Source organism: Camelus dromedarius, unplaced genomic scaffold, assembly GCF_036321535.1.
Source record: "Camelus dromedarius isolate mCamDro1 unplaced genomic scaffold, mCamDro1.pat HAP1_SCAFFOLD_185, whole genome shotgun sequence".
NCBI lineage: Eukaryota > Metazoa > Chordata > Mammalia > Artiodactyla > Camelidae > Camelus > Camelus dromedarius.
Window position 1 is genome coordinate 313,444 of NW_026989816.1, and position 15,606 is coordinate 329,049.

Genomic DNA, 15,606 nt, shown 5'->3' on the forward strand with positions numbered 1-15,606 from the left:
GTATATCTGAAACTAACAAAACATTGTAAATCAACCACATTTCAATTAAAGAAAAAGATAAGTTCTAAATACCTTTATTCAAAGAAAATCTTCAACTCTTACCTCTTACGGAAAGTAAAATGGGAAGCTTGAGCAGGACCAAATTATACTGAATGAGAGGTTACATACCTTCTCCAGCACGTGGCCCATGCTACACACACATCGTGTTTTCCTTCAGGTAAGAATGGCCCTTACTGTCCAGTGAGCGAGTCCTCCTTAGACAAGGCCTGTGTGGCAGTGGCCTTCTTGTCACCACTCCATCTCACCAGGAGGCCAGGATTTTCAGAGCGGAGGGAACACAGATCTCATACACTTCAGATCTATTTCCTGAGAAAAACTATGGAAAGAACAATTTCACCTGCAGTGCGGGAAACATGAGCAGGACCCCTTAGCAGACCGACAAGCCCGAAGCAAGATGGCCTGATGTTCACATCGGAACCAGAACAACAACCGTCTGGCCCCAGTTAAACGATCACCATCTCACCTGCAATGAACGGTTCGTACTCAGTGTCAGGGATGTTTCTGTTGAGACTTGAGAGATCAAAAAAGTCAGACCAGGGAATCCGGACCTGGTGGATGTCCAGGCTCTGCCAATGGTAGAGGAGGCCCCAAGGGGGTATCACCAGCACCGATTCCTCCATTTTCAGCAGGGTCTTCAGGAGGAAGGCGATGTGGATACAGACGCTTCTACGGAGGCTGAAGCCCTCTGGAGGGTTGACATCACACAGAAGGTACCTGGCAGGGAGCAAAGGAGAGCGGGTCTTCAGGGCCAAGCCTCTGCACAGGAATCCCGGCTTAGATAGAACAGATACAATGGGAATCCCTGCACAGCACATGGCCTAGACTCAAGACACGTTCACCAGCTTCTGGTTTGTATATTGGAGGCACTGCCCACCCGTCTCCATGTGGCCAATTACTTCGAGTCCGGGAGCACATGCAGAAGACATCTTGGAATCTGTCTAACAACGCTAAGTACCTGACTAGTACCTGAGCACACGTTCTCCAGGGTCTCTCAAGCTTCTTGGCCTACAGACCCCTGTACACTCTTAATTACTGAGGACTACAAAAGGCTGCTGTTTATGTGGGTTAAATCTATCAATAGTTCCTGTGTTAGAACTTAAATAAGAACTTTAAAAAATGCTTATGATTTCACTTAAAAATAATAACAACCTACTACATGTTACCATTAATACTCTTAAGCAAAAAATAAGTATATTTTTCTAAACAAAAATCATTAATGAGAAGAAGAGCAGTGATTTTAATTTCTGCAAAACTCTTTTGGACTGGTGAGTTCTGAATTCTATCTGCCTCTAAATTCCCTGTTTTGTGATATCACAGACCAGGTTTTCCCTGGAAATCCCCACAGGAAACTCGGGAGTGCAAGAGTGTGCAAAAGGCAGCTGACATACCGGCGTTTCTACGAAAATAGTCTTGCATCTCAGGGGCCTCAGACACACTTTGATGACTGCTGCCCTACCCTAGGCGAGACTCTCCTACACAAGAGCCAGGCAAGGGTCCTGGCTTCTTTAATGAGTTACCGCAGCCACACTCCTCCCTTCTCTGTGTTAATGTTCCCACAACCTCCATTACCGCAGATGAGGATGTAATCCTCAACTGGGTCCTCTAATCCCAGAAGACTGCCAACTTTGAGAGGGAAGGCCCATCTACCATCCCTACACCCCGCACAGTCTATTTTGAGTCAAGCCCTATATAACTGCTAATCGGCAATGACCCTTGTCTTATTCCTGAGGTTTACCGAAGGAGCCAACATCTGGATGGAACTGAAATTTCCCTGCAGATAAACAAGGCTGATAAACCACCCCATTCCAACATCTGATTCTGGGGCTCTTCAAAACCCGGATAAGGCCCCGCTTCACAAAAGACAGGTCCTCCGCCTGCCCTTCCCGGGGGTTCTGGGAGGCCGCGGCCAAGCAGGGCTACCCGGACTCGCGGTCCCAGCCCCAGTGCCCGAGGGGGAGGAAAGCCCGAGGCTGTGCCCCAGCACTGTCCTCCCCGCCCCAACCCGCTCCCCGGCACCACAGCGCCTCCCCGGCAGCCACACCAACCCGGATCCCACCCCGGTCCATGTCCACTGGCACCGCCAACGGCGCGGCCGTACGTTTACCGTCTGTGGGACGCCGCCCCAGACAGGATGTCGGCCGCCGACTGACCAGGCCAGAACTAGTCGCCCAGGCGAGCAAGCCGCCAGCCCCAGCAGCAAGCACTGCCATGGTCCCGGGTAGCTGCACACTTCCGGAGCCCGCTGCCCGCCCCAGAAGCTCATACCGGCCCGCGCAGAGCGCGGCGCATGTAGCCATGGCAACACCGCGGGGCCCTCCTCTAGCGCTTGCGTCTGTGTCCTCCCTAGGCTAGACGTGAGAGGGCAGAAATTGCGGAGCCAATGGGAGCCAGGGCTAGGCCAGGACGGGGGCTGGGGGGAGGCTTATGGGGCAGCTGGGCGGGGCCGGGGCGGGCGGTGCCGAGCAGACTTCCTCACCTGCAGATGGCGCCGGCCGGATGCTGGGGCGGTGCTGCCACCAGTGGGCGGGGCTTCGGAGCGGCGGGGCAGCGGGGCGGGGGCACCCTCACCTGTCCGTGTGTGTGGCTCAGCCTGGGCTCCGCGGCCTCCCCTTGCACCGGACGTGGACCCAGGCTGCCGTTGGGCAAGATAGAGGACTGAGCCAAGGCACAAACGGCTGGCCAGGTAGGGCACCTGAAGTGCAGATCCGCCAGGCCCGCTGCCGGCCTTGAATTCGCGCTGCTGGGCAGTTTCCAAGGAGACAGGATCTGTCCTAAGAGGGGAGATAGGGCAGGGGTGCCAGATGCCGGGTTAGGTGCGGTCTTACAGGCGAGCCACGGTGAGAGGGTTCAGAGAAACCCCTGTGTTGGCGGGGCTAGGAATTTGGGGTATGGGTGGGGATGGTGTGTGCCATGCTCTGTGGTCTCCCCAAGAACTCTCACCCCCAAGCAAGGGACCCTGCTCCCTCCACCATTCACTGCATCCCCTGCCTTCCCCAGCACCACTGCCGCTGCCCCCGGAGTGTCCCATGACCTCTCTCCACACCAGGCACCGTCCCTGTTACAGGTACTGAGGTCCTGGTGGTTCCAGCCCGAGGGTGGGGGCTGTATCTGACCAGTTAGGATGCCTGGAGCCTTGTATGAAACCTCAGAGCATAATGCAGACGTGCACAGAGGCCCCTCAAACAGGATTCCCTGCATGGCCCTCCCACCACGGACCCACAGCGCAGCTGCCACACCAGGCCAAGCCTGCTGGAAGACCGCTGGTCCGTCTCATCCTGTTCCTGATCAAGAGTGCACCAGCCACACTGCTGGGTATTTAGGGGGCCTTAGAAGAGCAGCTGGTATTTTCATGGGCAAATATTTGCTCTTTTGGGAAGATTTCAGTGCAAAGGGATGTAGGATATGCTTTTTCTGTTGCCCTGAAACTGATGACTAGGATGCAAACTTAAGTCAAAACAGGTTTTAGAGAGAGCTGCAAAATATCTAACCCAAAGATCACTGTTCCCCAGCAAAGGCAACACCACCTGGCCGGTGGGGTCCTGGTCCCTCATTCTGGAGGTTGGGGTTTGCACCCTCCAGCTGGGACAGAGCCCGAAACAGCTCTGAACACGCTCCAACAGGCTTTCCCAGCAAAAACGGCCTTTATTTTGAATCTGGGTGAAGGAACCAGCTGAGACATCTGAGTAAATCTTCCTGGGTGTAACCAGGCCTTTTATGCTGAATGAAAGAGCGGCTCTCCACATGCTAACTCTTTAGAACTGAATGTGTGTCAAAACCTTCATGCATGTAGCATGTTGGGAACAGCGTTTCATGGTGAGGGGAACTATATAACTTACATGGGTATGGGGAAGCCCTCACTCCAACCGGCTTTTCCTGCGCACACTGCCTTTATTTCGAAATTGGCTGTTGCTGAGAAATCTTGGTAAGCGTTCCTAGGTGTAACCATGCCCAATATGCTGGACGAAAGAGCGGCTCTACACTTGTTCACATCTCAGAAATGAATGTGTGTTGAAGCCGTCATTCATGTAGCGTGTTGGGAACACAGTTTCGTGGTGAGAAGAACTATGTAAATTACATGTCTATGATGAAGCAATTGCTCGAAATGGGTATTCCAGCGCATACTGCCTTTATTTCGAAACTGGCTTCTCAGAAGACCTGTGGTCTCCACTGCAGGTCTGTCTCCAAGCCCTGGGCCAGCATGGTGACTCTGCTCCCCCTGTCTATTCTGGGAGGTCTAGGGGTCCTCCATGGCCCTTCCACCATTGTTTCTTTTGGAAACACCCCACAGATCAAATGGGCCTGAGAACAGGAGAGCTGGATGCCAGCAGCCACTGCCCAGTTTGTGGCTCCTGGGAGGGGCATCTCCTCTCTGTGGGCTCTGATCTCCCCTCCCCTCTCCCCTACCCCCACCCCTCTCCTCCTGCATTTCCCGATTGATCCCTGGATAATGGTCCATACCAGGAATGACCTGGGAGAGGTTTTATGAGTCTTTAAGGGAAAAAAAAAAGAAATCTTTAAACAAATTACTGAAAGTAACTTCCAGCTTTCCCGGGAAAGCCCTCTTTCCAATGTTTAAGGCTAGTTGACAGGGTGTCAAATTGCCTAACCACTCACATCTGAGCAACTGCTAACTCTCTTTCCAGTTCCCCGCAGCATCCACCTCTGGCAGCTTGGCCACAAGAGGGCAAGAAAGCTCTTTCCCCATGCCAGCTCCAGCGTGGCTTTGGAGGCAGTGGAGGCTGAGAGTAAGGGCCCTGCCCTGAAGTTTGGGGGGCCTCCAGCCACAGCCAGAGGAGCAGGGGTTTTCAGAGTGCCCCAGGAGGGAAACCAGGCAAGGCTGCCTGGCCCAAGTCTTCCCTGCCCAGAGAGCCCCATGAACTGCTTTGGGCCCCACTCCCCATTTGGGCCCCCTGCAAAAAGGTACCACGGGATCCACACCTGAGAAGGCAGAAGGATGGCCCTTTGGCCTGGGGTCCCAGCAGGTGTGTCCTGTGATACCTGTGGCCACAAATCTTCCTTGTCTCTCCAGGTCAGTGAAGGGTCTGCGCTGGGCACCTTGGTGCTCAGGAACATGGGAACAACTCTAAACTCAGAAGGACAGAGAGACTCTGCCTGGAAGCAAGGATTCCAGGGAGACGCCTTGCCCAGAACTGGGGGACTGTGTGCTGAGTAGACCCCTGGAGGCAATGTGGGGCTGTGGGGTCCTCATCAGAGAAGGGAGCAGGTGTGCTTTCCGGGGGTGGAGCCCTGCTTTGTCCAGTCATGTCCTTGTGTAAGACTCATTTACAAACACCTTCCAGTCCACCTAGGGGTGGCCTCAGAGTTGGGGGTAGAGGAGGAGAGTGAAGGGTGCAGACTTAGGGCCCCCTGACCCACCCAGGGAGCCAAGGGTCAGTGGGAACATCGTGGGAGTCTAGTGCAGGGGTGGAGGACGAGAACTAAGAACATGCCAAGTCATGCAATAAAGTGACCTGTGATCACGAGACACAGGTGGCTGTACACCAAAGGAGGGAGATAGAAATTTAGACCCAAGCTCTGAGAAACTTGAGAGGGGCTGGAGGGTCCCAGGAGCCCTGAGGAACAGCTCTTCTAGGGGCACAGATATCCCAATAAACACATTTCTCATGGATGCTTTTTGGGTTGCAGAGTGAGTTACCAGGATCCTAAAATTAGTATGGAATCCCACCCCCTTGTTCATCACGATTCCTGGCAATAAATTGCTGTCATTTGTTCCTGGACATGCACAGGGGAGGTGACTGCTGTGGTGGTCACTGCAGGACTAGAATCTTCTGGTGTGGGCTCTGTGACCACAGAAACCCAGGGGGATTTCTTAACGGGAGCACCTGGAGACCATGCCTGCAAGGACCACCCTCATGGGATGGCCAATGAGCCCGTGTTACCCAGGTCACCAAGTGACGAATTTGTGAGGTTGCCTGGGGTAACCTGGGGACATGTAGGTTTCTGTGGTCAGCACGTGGGCCCAGCACTGCGGGATGGTCTGCACAAAGAGGGGCCTGCCCTCCTGATGATGGCTTCTAACACCTGCAGGGAAACTGCTCCCTGGGCTCCTGGAGGTCCATATTGAGAGCGTCCTGCCAGCCATGAGGGATCACCTTCCCCTGATGCAGAGGCAGACCTCTCCCCCTTGAGGCCCAGGGGACACCTGGCTCAGGTCCCAACTGTGTGCCCTGGACACACAGAGCCCCAGATCTCTGGCACAGACTGGGGTGTGGTTGTGTCGGGGCAGGAAAGGCCCAGGGAAGGGGCTCATTCAGGGACAGAGGCCACTCTGCAGGGATACTGGACCTGGCAGCGATACACTGCTTCAGAACTTACCTGGGCTGGGTTTCCAAGCTGTGGGATGGAAGGGCCTCTCCTTCCTGCGGTGCAGTGGGGGGAACTAGATCCATCGTCAATGTCAGCCCTGAAAATGGAGGCTGCACTACATCCATTCCTGGAAAGAAAAATCAGGCCCCTCCAGTCCAGGTGACTCAGAAAGTCATTCAGCAATGTTCGGGGCCCCCAGTTTAGGCTTTGAATTAGAGCTGAGCGGCTCAGGAGGCCAGATCCCTGTTCGTGGCTCCAGGAGTAGGCTTTCTGCTGGGGGCAGGATCCTCACAAACACCTGTGTCTTTGTGGGACATTCCCCTCTGACCAGCTGGGAGGCAGGGTGCAGTTGTGGGAAATGGTGTTTCCATGAGCAGAGGGCCACCAAGTGGTGGGGTCACAGGAGACTGTGAGAATGAGTCCCGCAAAATTTCTGGAATCAAAAAACTGGCAAATGTGAAAAAGTGCATAATTTGTTTTATCGAACAGGCTGCTTGTGTACGTTTGGAGGGCCAGGTTCAAAGACTCTGCATCCATCCAGGACAATAGCATCAAGAGAAGAACAGACAGAGCAGAAGGAGATCTGGGGTTTCCCCCAGGAATGAGGTGGAACAGGGATTTCTGCAGATTTGCAAGGCGTCCCCTACCACTGAACATGGGGTTACAACCCCACGTGACCACCGTCGTGTTTGGCTTGGGCTCTGGATCTGGCCTGCTCATTTATTCTTCCAGCTGAGTTCCAGAAACTCAGAGGGTGGACTTTGAGGGGCTGCGTTTGGAACCTAGTGAGGAGCTGGATGGTCCTTTATATTGAGTCCCTTCATCCTAATCACCGTAGCTGAATCCCAACACCCCCCAGGCACCCAGGGTGGCTGTGGAGGGAGAGAAAGCCTGGCAGGCGACCTAGGGGTCCCACTGCTCTGTCCCTCCCTTGTCTTCATTCCCTTTCACCCCAGAAGGTGTGATTGTCTCGTGTCATGGTGGCCACCGTAGTGTCCCTCCCAGCAATCTCTCTTCTCCATCAGGTGGGGTTCCCAACCCCGCTCAGCCTTCTCTCTGCATAGATGCTGAAGGACCAGGACCAAATGAATTTCTGAGCTTGAGCAGTAAGGTGGAAACAAAGAAACCAATGGAAACAAAGAAGCAAGTTATTGTGGCAAAACTGCCCACCACATAGAATCTGCCCTGAGTGGAAGGGAGGGTGTGGGCATGCCCATTTGTTTCCTGTCTCCCAGTGCTCTTAGCTTTCTTATTGCAGACCTGCATGGTTACAACAAAATGATCTGCAAAACTGAAAATATTTATTCTCTCGCTTTTACAGAAAAGGCTGGCCAGCCTCTGGTCCGGTACCAGGCAAGTGATTGGAGTCCCTTTCCAGTTTGGAAACATCTGGGCAGGCCCAGGTTTGCAAAAGTCTTTAAGAGTAGTTACGGAGTTTTGCTTCTAAAATTCTTTACGGCTGTATATACTTCTGAGATGCGGTTGTGCTGTGTAATTCTGAGCCGGGATTTTCTCAAACTGTTTCTCACTTCTTATACCAGACATTCCTAAATTCCAAGGGTAACTGTATATTAAGGAAGCCATGGAATTTAGGAAAAGGATACAGATCTCATTTCCTTTTAAGCATCAGTGTACCTCCATCATGGCAGTATTGGTTATGAGTTATTGATAGGGAAATTAAATAGTAACCAGATTAATAGAAAATAGGGGATTTTAGGTACACAGGTTCATCTTTTCAACATTTTTTGTAATATTTGCAGTTTAAGATGGCCATTCCTGAGAAACAGGTAGCCTCTTAGAATGAAATAGCATTTCCTCTGAACCATACTTAATTTTTATTTCGTAGACAGCAGGAAGGGTAATCACACATCATACATTTGGGGACGTCAAAGAGAAAATGTAACTTTCTGGGAGCGCACTCCCCCATCTCCCCCTGCTCTTTTCACTGTCCCATTCTCCCTGGAAGGCTCTTTCTTATCTTCTTCTCATGGTTCCAGTAACTCTTTCTTCCTCCTCATCCCTCAGCTGGTAAGGTTACTTTTCTATTTTGAACAAGCAAACAAGCCAACAGAAGAGAAGTTTCACAAGCAACTCCCAGCACATCCGCTCACCTAGTGTTGTCTGTGACCTCACTCTCGGTGCCCCACCTCTTATTACAGGTGACATCGAAAGCCAATTCCTCGAAAAGTCCCCGGGACCCATCCCTCCCATCTTCTCTGGGTTGTCACTCCCAAAACCATCCTCTCTTTCACTACCTCATCTATTTTGTTCTCCTGCTAGTTGGCTCCCATCAGTATATAAACGTCCATCTTCTTAAAAGAAACAAACAGCACTCCTTGACCCTAATTCACCCCCACCAATTGCCACCCTGTGTCTTTGCAGCAAATCTTTAAGGAGTTGTTTAAACTCACTGTCTGCATCTTCTCTTGAGCCATCCCCTTTTACACCCACTCTGGCTCTTCCCCTGAACCCTCGCTCTATGGAAACTGCCCTGTCAAGGCCATCAGTGACCACACGTTGCTAAATATAGCGGTCAATTTTCAGTCCTCATCATGCGTAGACCCTCGGCAGCATTTGACCCAGCTCTTCCATCCCTCCTCCCCCGTGTTCCTGCTTCACTTAAACTCCAGCCCATCGCTCTGTCTGCTTTCTGCTTTTGGTCTACTGGCTGGTCCTTTGCCAATGTCTCCTCTTTTCCCAAACATACACTGTGGGTGTGCCCCAGGGTTGGTTCCTGGGCCTCTCATCTCTCTCTCTGCTATTCCTTTGGTGGAAGCAACCCAGCCTTGGAAATTGGCATGCCATCAATTTCTCGATTTCTCCAAAACTCCCTGATTTGCCCTTTCCATCTGGACCTTTATCCCTGAGACTCACATTCTTTTTCTTTCATTAATCTTGCTTTCACATTCATACATATGTTCTACTATGTAATTACTTTTCCAAATTTTGTATCAGTAAATATATATATCATGTAAAATGCTCAAATCTGTATTATTTCCACTAAGATGCTTATTCTACCTTAGAACCTTTCTGCATTTCTGTATTTATGTGAAAAAAGCGAACAGCATTTCTACAAGCCTCATAGTTAAACAGTGTGTTTGTTTGGGGCTATTATGTAACATGAAATAATGATACATTAACATAGTCCTTTTTCGTTTATTTTTATATAACACCAAGATGAGGTTTTTGCACTGAAGACTGGTTTTATTGAAATTTTACCTACGTTATGGACAGTCAGTTTATGTGAAAGCCCTCATTTCTCCCCTTTCTGATATATTTTCCATTTGGCTATATATAACATATACCTTGGCATGAAACAAACTTCCCAAATCATTCACATAATACAATTAATACATTTAAATTATATTTTTTAAGTGTTAAAAAGAAAAAGAAAACAGACTCCTCTACCTATTAGGCATTTCTGTGGCAATATGTAATACACCCCTTAACCATGACATTGAAGAACTGAGCTGATACCAGCCCCTTTCCACCTGCTCAGCCCCACCTTGTCCCATCCCTTGTGGATGGAGAGGTCATCCCTCCGATTGTCCAGGTCCAGATGTTGGAACAATGTTCTTTCTGTCTTTCTCTTACACACACAGACAGCAAATCCAGCTTGTTAGAAAATTCTGGGTATTCTGTCTTCATTAACCACCTGCTCCCTGCTCCCCGCCCTCCTAAGAGCCACCTTCAGCCCTTCCTGGACACCAATAGCCTCCTGTTTCCATCTTTGCTTTCCTACAATCTCTCATCCACACAGAGTCAGAGGGAGCCTGCAAAAGCATACATTGATGGGGTGGGTTTAGTTCAGTGGTAGGGCGCATGCTTAGCATGCAAGAGATCCTGGGTTCAAAAATGATTATAAATCAATAAAAAATGTTAAAAAAAAAAGAGATCCTGGGTTCAATCCTCAGCACCTTCATTAAAATAAATAAATTACCTCCCACAAGAAAACACAAACACAAAAGCTTAAGTTGGACTATATCACCCCTCCCCTCAAAACTCACTAAACGGGTCATCATTTCATTAGGAGCCAAAGTCGTCCCAAAGTCTTCCAGGACCCGGCCTGCTCTGCCTCTCCGCCCACACTCTCCCCATCACTCTGGGGGCCTCTGGCTCCGGCTCTTCCTTCTTCCTCCGGATCTATTCTGCTTCAAGTTCATTACTCCTTGAGATCTGCCAGGATTGCCTTATTCCCTCCTGCCTGCCTCCCACCCCACCACCATCACCTGAGTTTGCTCATATCACTCTTATTTTTCCCCAAGCTCTTGCTACCCCCATCATGTTGCCTGTTTTCTCTGCTAAAACTCTGAGCCCCCAGTGATGGGGAGTCGTGTCTATTTTGTTGACTAATAAAGCCCAAGACCCTTGGGAATGGGTATAGTTACTAGATTCCCATAAGTAGTAGGAGCTTATACAGATTTGCTGAATGAATGCAGAGGTCCTGGTCCAATTCGATGGAGCACTTCTGTGTCCTGCTCAAAGATTAACTCTCCTTTCCTCCTGAGAGAGGGTCACCACTTCCTTGGTGATCAAAGGCAAGATCTTTTTGCTTTATGCTGTTAACCTTAGGTGGGGAGACTGGGGGATCTTCATATATATTTTTAAATTTGGTTCACTCTGCAGTTTGTCTTTGGTCTCTTTATAATTTTGAGAAACTCTTTATGAGTGATCATTCTTCCATCAGATTGAACAGGGTCCAGGGGGAAGAACCAAGCCTGTCCCATCGGCCATCCTATGTGTCATGTCCTGGGACCCAGTGGATGCTCAGCACGTAAGTGAACAGACTGGAGTGAGTGAAGAGATGGGAGCATCTCCTTATTGTGGTGGCTGCTCTCTGTCAGATGCCTTGAGATTTGAGGAAGGGTTTACAAGTGCGGAGAGGGGAGATCAGGTCCTCTGTGCTCTTCCTGAGTGCCCTGGCTTTACCCATTCCCCCAGCCCACTCTGGGCAGCCAAGTTGAGGAGCTGGGCCACCGGAGGTTGTGCTGATCAATAATCCACCTTCACCCCAAGTCCGGGGGGTTGGTACCCCTGGTTGTAGTCTCTGGAGTCAGGTCCTTGGAGGAATTCCTCAATGAACTATGTTTTGGACCTTTTATTTTTCTCTATAACCTCCAGCTGAAGAAGATTGTCTTAGACACATGGAAGCTGAGGACGCCTACTGTCCCCTCGGAACCCAGGTGGGGCTGGGAGTCTGCTGTTTGTATAGCCGGTGGGCTCGTGTTGCTTTGGGCATCCCTGTGTCTGAATTCCTGCAGTACACTCGGTGGTAAGGAAGGGGTGCCTGGCAGGGAGGGAAGTGAGTCGGGAGACTGCACAGCTGGGGAGATGTTAACCTGGGGTGTGCAGGAGCCTGCTGATACATGGCATCTCGGTTCAGGGAACTCTTCACGCTCAGAGGGGTTCCCACTCCCGCAGGGGCCATTTGATCAGGATGCTGGGCTGTCAGGGGACCGCAGGGGTCCCAGTGAGGATTACAGTGCCTTCAGGCAATGGGAAATGAGGGGTCCAGCGGCACTTGAATTAAATGTGCACCCAAACCCAGCCCCCACCTCTTTCAGCCTTTATCCTTATCTGCAAAACTGGAATTTTATTAACCATCCCACGGGGTCGTGGATGGGCTAGGACAGACTAGACAGTCAGGAGCTGGAATTCCTCTGTCCCCTGATTGTTTTCCTTCTTTCTGACTATTTGCTCTCACAAGCTCAGTCTCTCTGTCTCTCTCTCTTTCACTTCTAACTTTCTCTCATGCTCTGGTTTCATTTGACTTCCAACCACCGCCCCTCACCCTCGCCAATCCCCAGATGAGTGAACTTGATTTCTGTGTGTCAGTTCCAAATTCCCAGGAAAGATGCTCTGTCTCCCTCTGGATCTGTTGTCCAACCCATCAGTTGTGGCCAGATGAGGGAGTCCCTCTGGGACCAGTGGAGGGTCTCCGCCCAGCCCCCCAGCCACCAATTTGGGAGCACATATCTCTCCAAGGAGGAGGTACTGGCTGTGACCTTGTGTCAGTCAGTATGAATTTATGTCTCCTCTTGCCCCTCCTTCATCCTCCTAAACAAAGATGAAAATTAAACACTCCCGGGATTTGTGTCATGGAACACGCAGGGTGGGGGCTAAGGGGGCTGGAATCTCTGCTGCATTTAAGGGGCTACAGTGAATCCCCAATGAGAGCCTGCAAAGGGAACACCACCGCCCCCACCTGGCACTTAGGGTGCTGAGTCTGCGTGATGTTGAGCTAGGCTTCTGACCACAGCTCAGGGGTCTGGTCTGACCAGTTAGCCTTTGAAACCAACCAGCTTTGGATTCCTCAATCCCTCCCTGAGGTTTTACCTGAACCACCAGCTTCTGCATCTCTGAAGACAGATGATGAGGACCCTTCACGTAAACCGTTCGCACAGCCCTGTGCAGGCCTTTGTGCTGCACGGTCTGCCCGGCGAGATAACTGAGGTTGGTATTTTACTGATGTTAGAAATAGTCTGGTTTCCCTACGTACTGTTTCACTGAACAAGCAACAGAAGCCACCTCTCGCTGATAAAAGCAAAAAGGGACTTAATGAGAAGATGCTGGGAGGGTGTACGGATTGGCCAGGACCGGAGCCAACCCAGGAGCTGTAGGAGGTGTTAGGGAGCCCCAGGCACCAGGCCGGGCTGGGTGCTACCGGGCCCCCTGCCACCCAAGAACGGACCCCTCTCCACCCGACCCTCAACCTCACTCACTGCAGGTTCACATCCCGGCAGGGCCAGGTCACACTGAAGCCACCAGCACACACCTCAATGGGGGAGTTGGCCCCTTCTCAGCTGAGGGCGTGCCCGGTGTGGGGAGAGGCCCAGTTAGAGGAAGGCAGTTCCCCTACTGTTCCGAGTTAAGGTGCAAGTCAGTGCCCATCACTCAGGAGAGCCAGGCTGGACGGACCTCATTGCGGTGACTAGGCCGTCTGAGTTCACTTAATACTTTCTATGTTTGAAGGCCCTGGAGGGAGAAAAAGTGAAGGTTCTAGTACTTATTTTGTGTTTCCCATGTACCAGGTGCGGTAAGCAAGCCACTTCAGACAAGACCCAGAGCAACCACGTTAATAGGCCACGGAGCAAGTAGTGCAGTCAGGCCTCTGTGGTCCCGAAACCCGTGTCCCCATTGGCTCAGTAGTTACCAGTGGAAACTGGGGGGATTTATGGGACTGTGTGCTCCTGTAGGGGCTGGGATGTGTGTGTTTAAATCCACATCTTCAGAAACTCGGCTAGAACCACAGCCACTTATTGCACGGAGGCAGAGGAGGGGAGGATTCCAGCCTTTGTTCCAGCTCGTGTGGAGCTCAGAAATTTCTCCTTCTGTCCTGAAAACAACACCAGAGCTGAGGGAGCTGCAATCCCACTGTACTTCTTAGATCCCAGAAAAATGAGGGGAAAATCTGCTCCCAACACAGAGAGGCAGCCAGGCAGGCTTGGCGAGTCACAGCTCCCAGGGCAGAACCCGCTTTTGTAACAACCCCCAGGGCAGGCAGATTTAAAAGGTCCCTGAGGCCAGTGGAAGTCTCAGCGTGGGGAAGTCCGAGTGGGACAACTCCAGGGGCCCATTCAGAGGGGCCCCCTGCTCTTTTTCATGCATTTTACCTCCAGGACCGTGTCCTGTTCTCAGAATGAAGGCCTCAGAGGATAACTCCTCATGCTTCCTGCCTGGAAAGGAGAAAATAACTCTATTGAAATATACCCAAAACATTCTGTTTCATTTGGGGAAGTTGTTTTTTGTTTGTTTGTTTTTTTAATGAGAAATTATTTTACCAGAGCCTAACCAACCTGGGAGAAGGGAAATCCCTTCTGTCTCACCCAAATTGGGGTGGGGGGAAAGAGACACACTTGTGGAGGTCACAGCTCAGGGCACAGGCTCAATGAGAACTAATCACAGGACTGCAGATGCCCTGCTCTGTCCTGCTCCCCCAACACCTTACCTCCATGTCAGTAGGGCCCCTGTGTAATAACAGGAATAAAACTAAAAGAAGTAAATGTCTCAGGAGTGTCAAGGGAAAACCCAAAGACAACGGGGAGATGAAAACAAGGACACACAGGCTGTTTTAGCCTCTCACACCAATAGCTGTAGCAAACTACACACAGCCCATCCCAGTAGATAAACAGAAAACCTCACAGAAGAAATTATTTATTTTGGTTCTCTTACCCAGTGCATTCCATGGTGCATCCTCGCCTAGAATTGAGTGGAAGCAAGTCCATCTCAGAAGGGACATAACTGAAGGGGGATGGCTTCCCAGACTCTGATGGGCAGAGAGAGCAGCAGCCTGGGTGAGAGCATGGTGAGGGGTGGGGTAGGGGGTGGGCTGCCTTCTTCCCCAAATAAGGAAACTTCCTGAGGCCAGCACAGGAGGGAGGGCCATGGGGTGGAAGCAGTCAGACTTCTTCCTGAGAACTGATGGGATGCCTCAAAGGGACCATTCAGTTACCAAAACTGGGCCGTGAGGGTGGGAGCCAGTCGGTCTGACTCAGAGCCCAGGACTGAGGTGGGCGTACAGCAGGCCGGTCTTACTTGGCTGGATCCATTTCACTTCTCCGAAGCCCTGTGTAAAACATGAAGCGTGGACGGCCTGGTGAGCACAGCTCTGCCCTCAAGACCTGTTCCAACTCCTCTCTTCCCGGAAAACAGCATCTCTGAGCCCGCCCTTGGTGACCTCAGAGAGATCACCCTAGTGGCCCAGACTAGTGACCGGGAACATGTACCTTCCTGCAGCCAACCCCAGACGTCCACTGATGCATCATATACTGGCAAAGATGTGAGTTCCTGTGCATTGGTCTAACAGCAGAGACTCTGCCACAGGCCCAAGAGGTGGTGTGTGGGACATGCAGGGGTGCAGGAGTGTAGGCAGTGCAAAAGTGTAACTGGTGACAGGGGTGCAGGGGCTGTGGAGGGCGCAGGCAGTTCAGGGGATGCGGGGGTGCAGTGGTGCAGAAGTGCAGGCAGTGAAGAAGTGCAGATAGTGGCAGGGGTGCAGAGGTGCAGGGAGTGTAGGGATGCAGGGAGGTGCTCAGGCACGTGGCCAGGATTAGAAGGCAAGTGCACATCCTCGCAGTCAGCCTGACCCCGGGAGGCTAGTGCAATTGTTTGGGGCGGCGGAGGCGGCGGCGTGTGGGAGGCTGCGCTGGGAAGCAGGTCGATTTCTTCTCTTCCCTGCAGCCTGGCCTAAGGGGGCCTTGACCGCTGGAGATTCGCCAG

The 15,606-nt window shown here is 51.5% G+C and overlaps 2 long non-coding RNA genes across 4 annotated transcripts; one reads left to right on the forward strand and one right to left on the reverse strand.

Annotated features, from left to right (window-relative positions):
• Positions 1–312: 312 nt before the first annotated feature.
• On the reverse strand, positions 313–2,271 carry LOC135320842 (uncharacterized). Of its 2 annotated transcripts, none has more exons than XR_010380189.1 (3): positions 2,165–2,271; positions 524–774; positions 313–376 (listed from the first exon to the last, which is right to left on the reverse strand). It is a non-coding gene; the product is annotated as an uncharacterized LOC135320842 (long non-coding RNA). The 2 variants fall into 2 exon arrangements; XR_010380190.1 differs by having other exon boundaries at positions 2,159–2,271.
• Positions 2,272–11,098: 8,827 nt separating this feature from the next.
• On the forward strand, positions 11,099–15,321 carry LOC135320851 (uncharacterized). Of its 2 annotated transcripts, none has more exons than XR_010380198.1 (5): positions 11,099–11,161; positions 11,509–11,659; positions 12,717–12,840; positions 14,564–14,681; positions 15,040–15,321. It is a non-coding gene; the product is annotated as an uncharacterized LOC135320851 (long non-coding RNA). The 2 variants fall into 2 exon arrangements; XR_010380199.1 differs by lacking the exon at positions 15,040–15,321 and adding an exon at positions 14,952–15,001.
• The last annotated feature ends 285 nt before the right edge of the window (positions 15,322–15,606 follow it).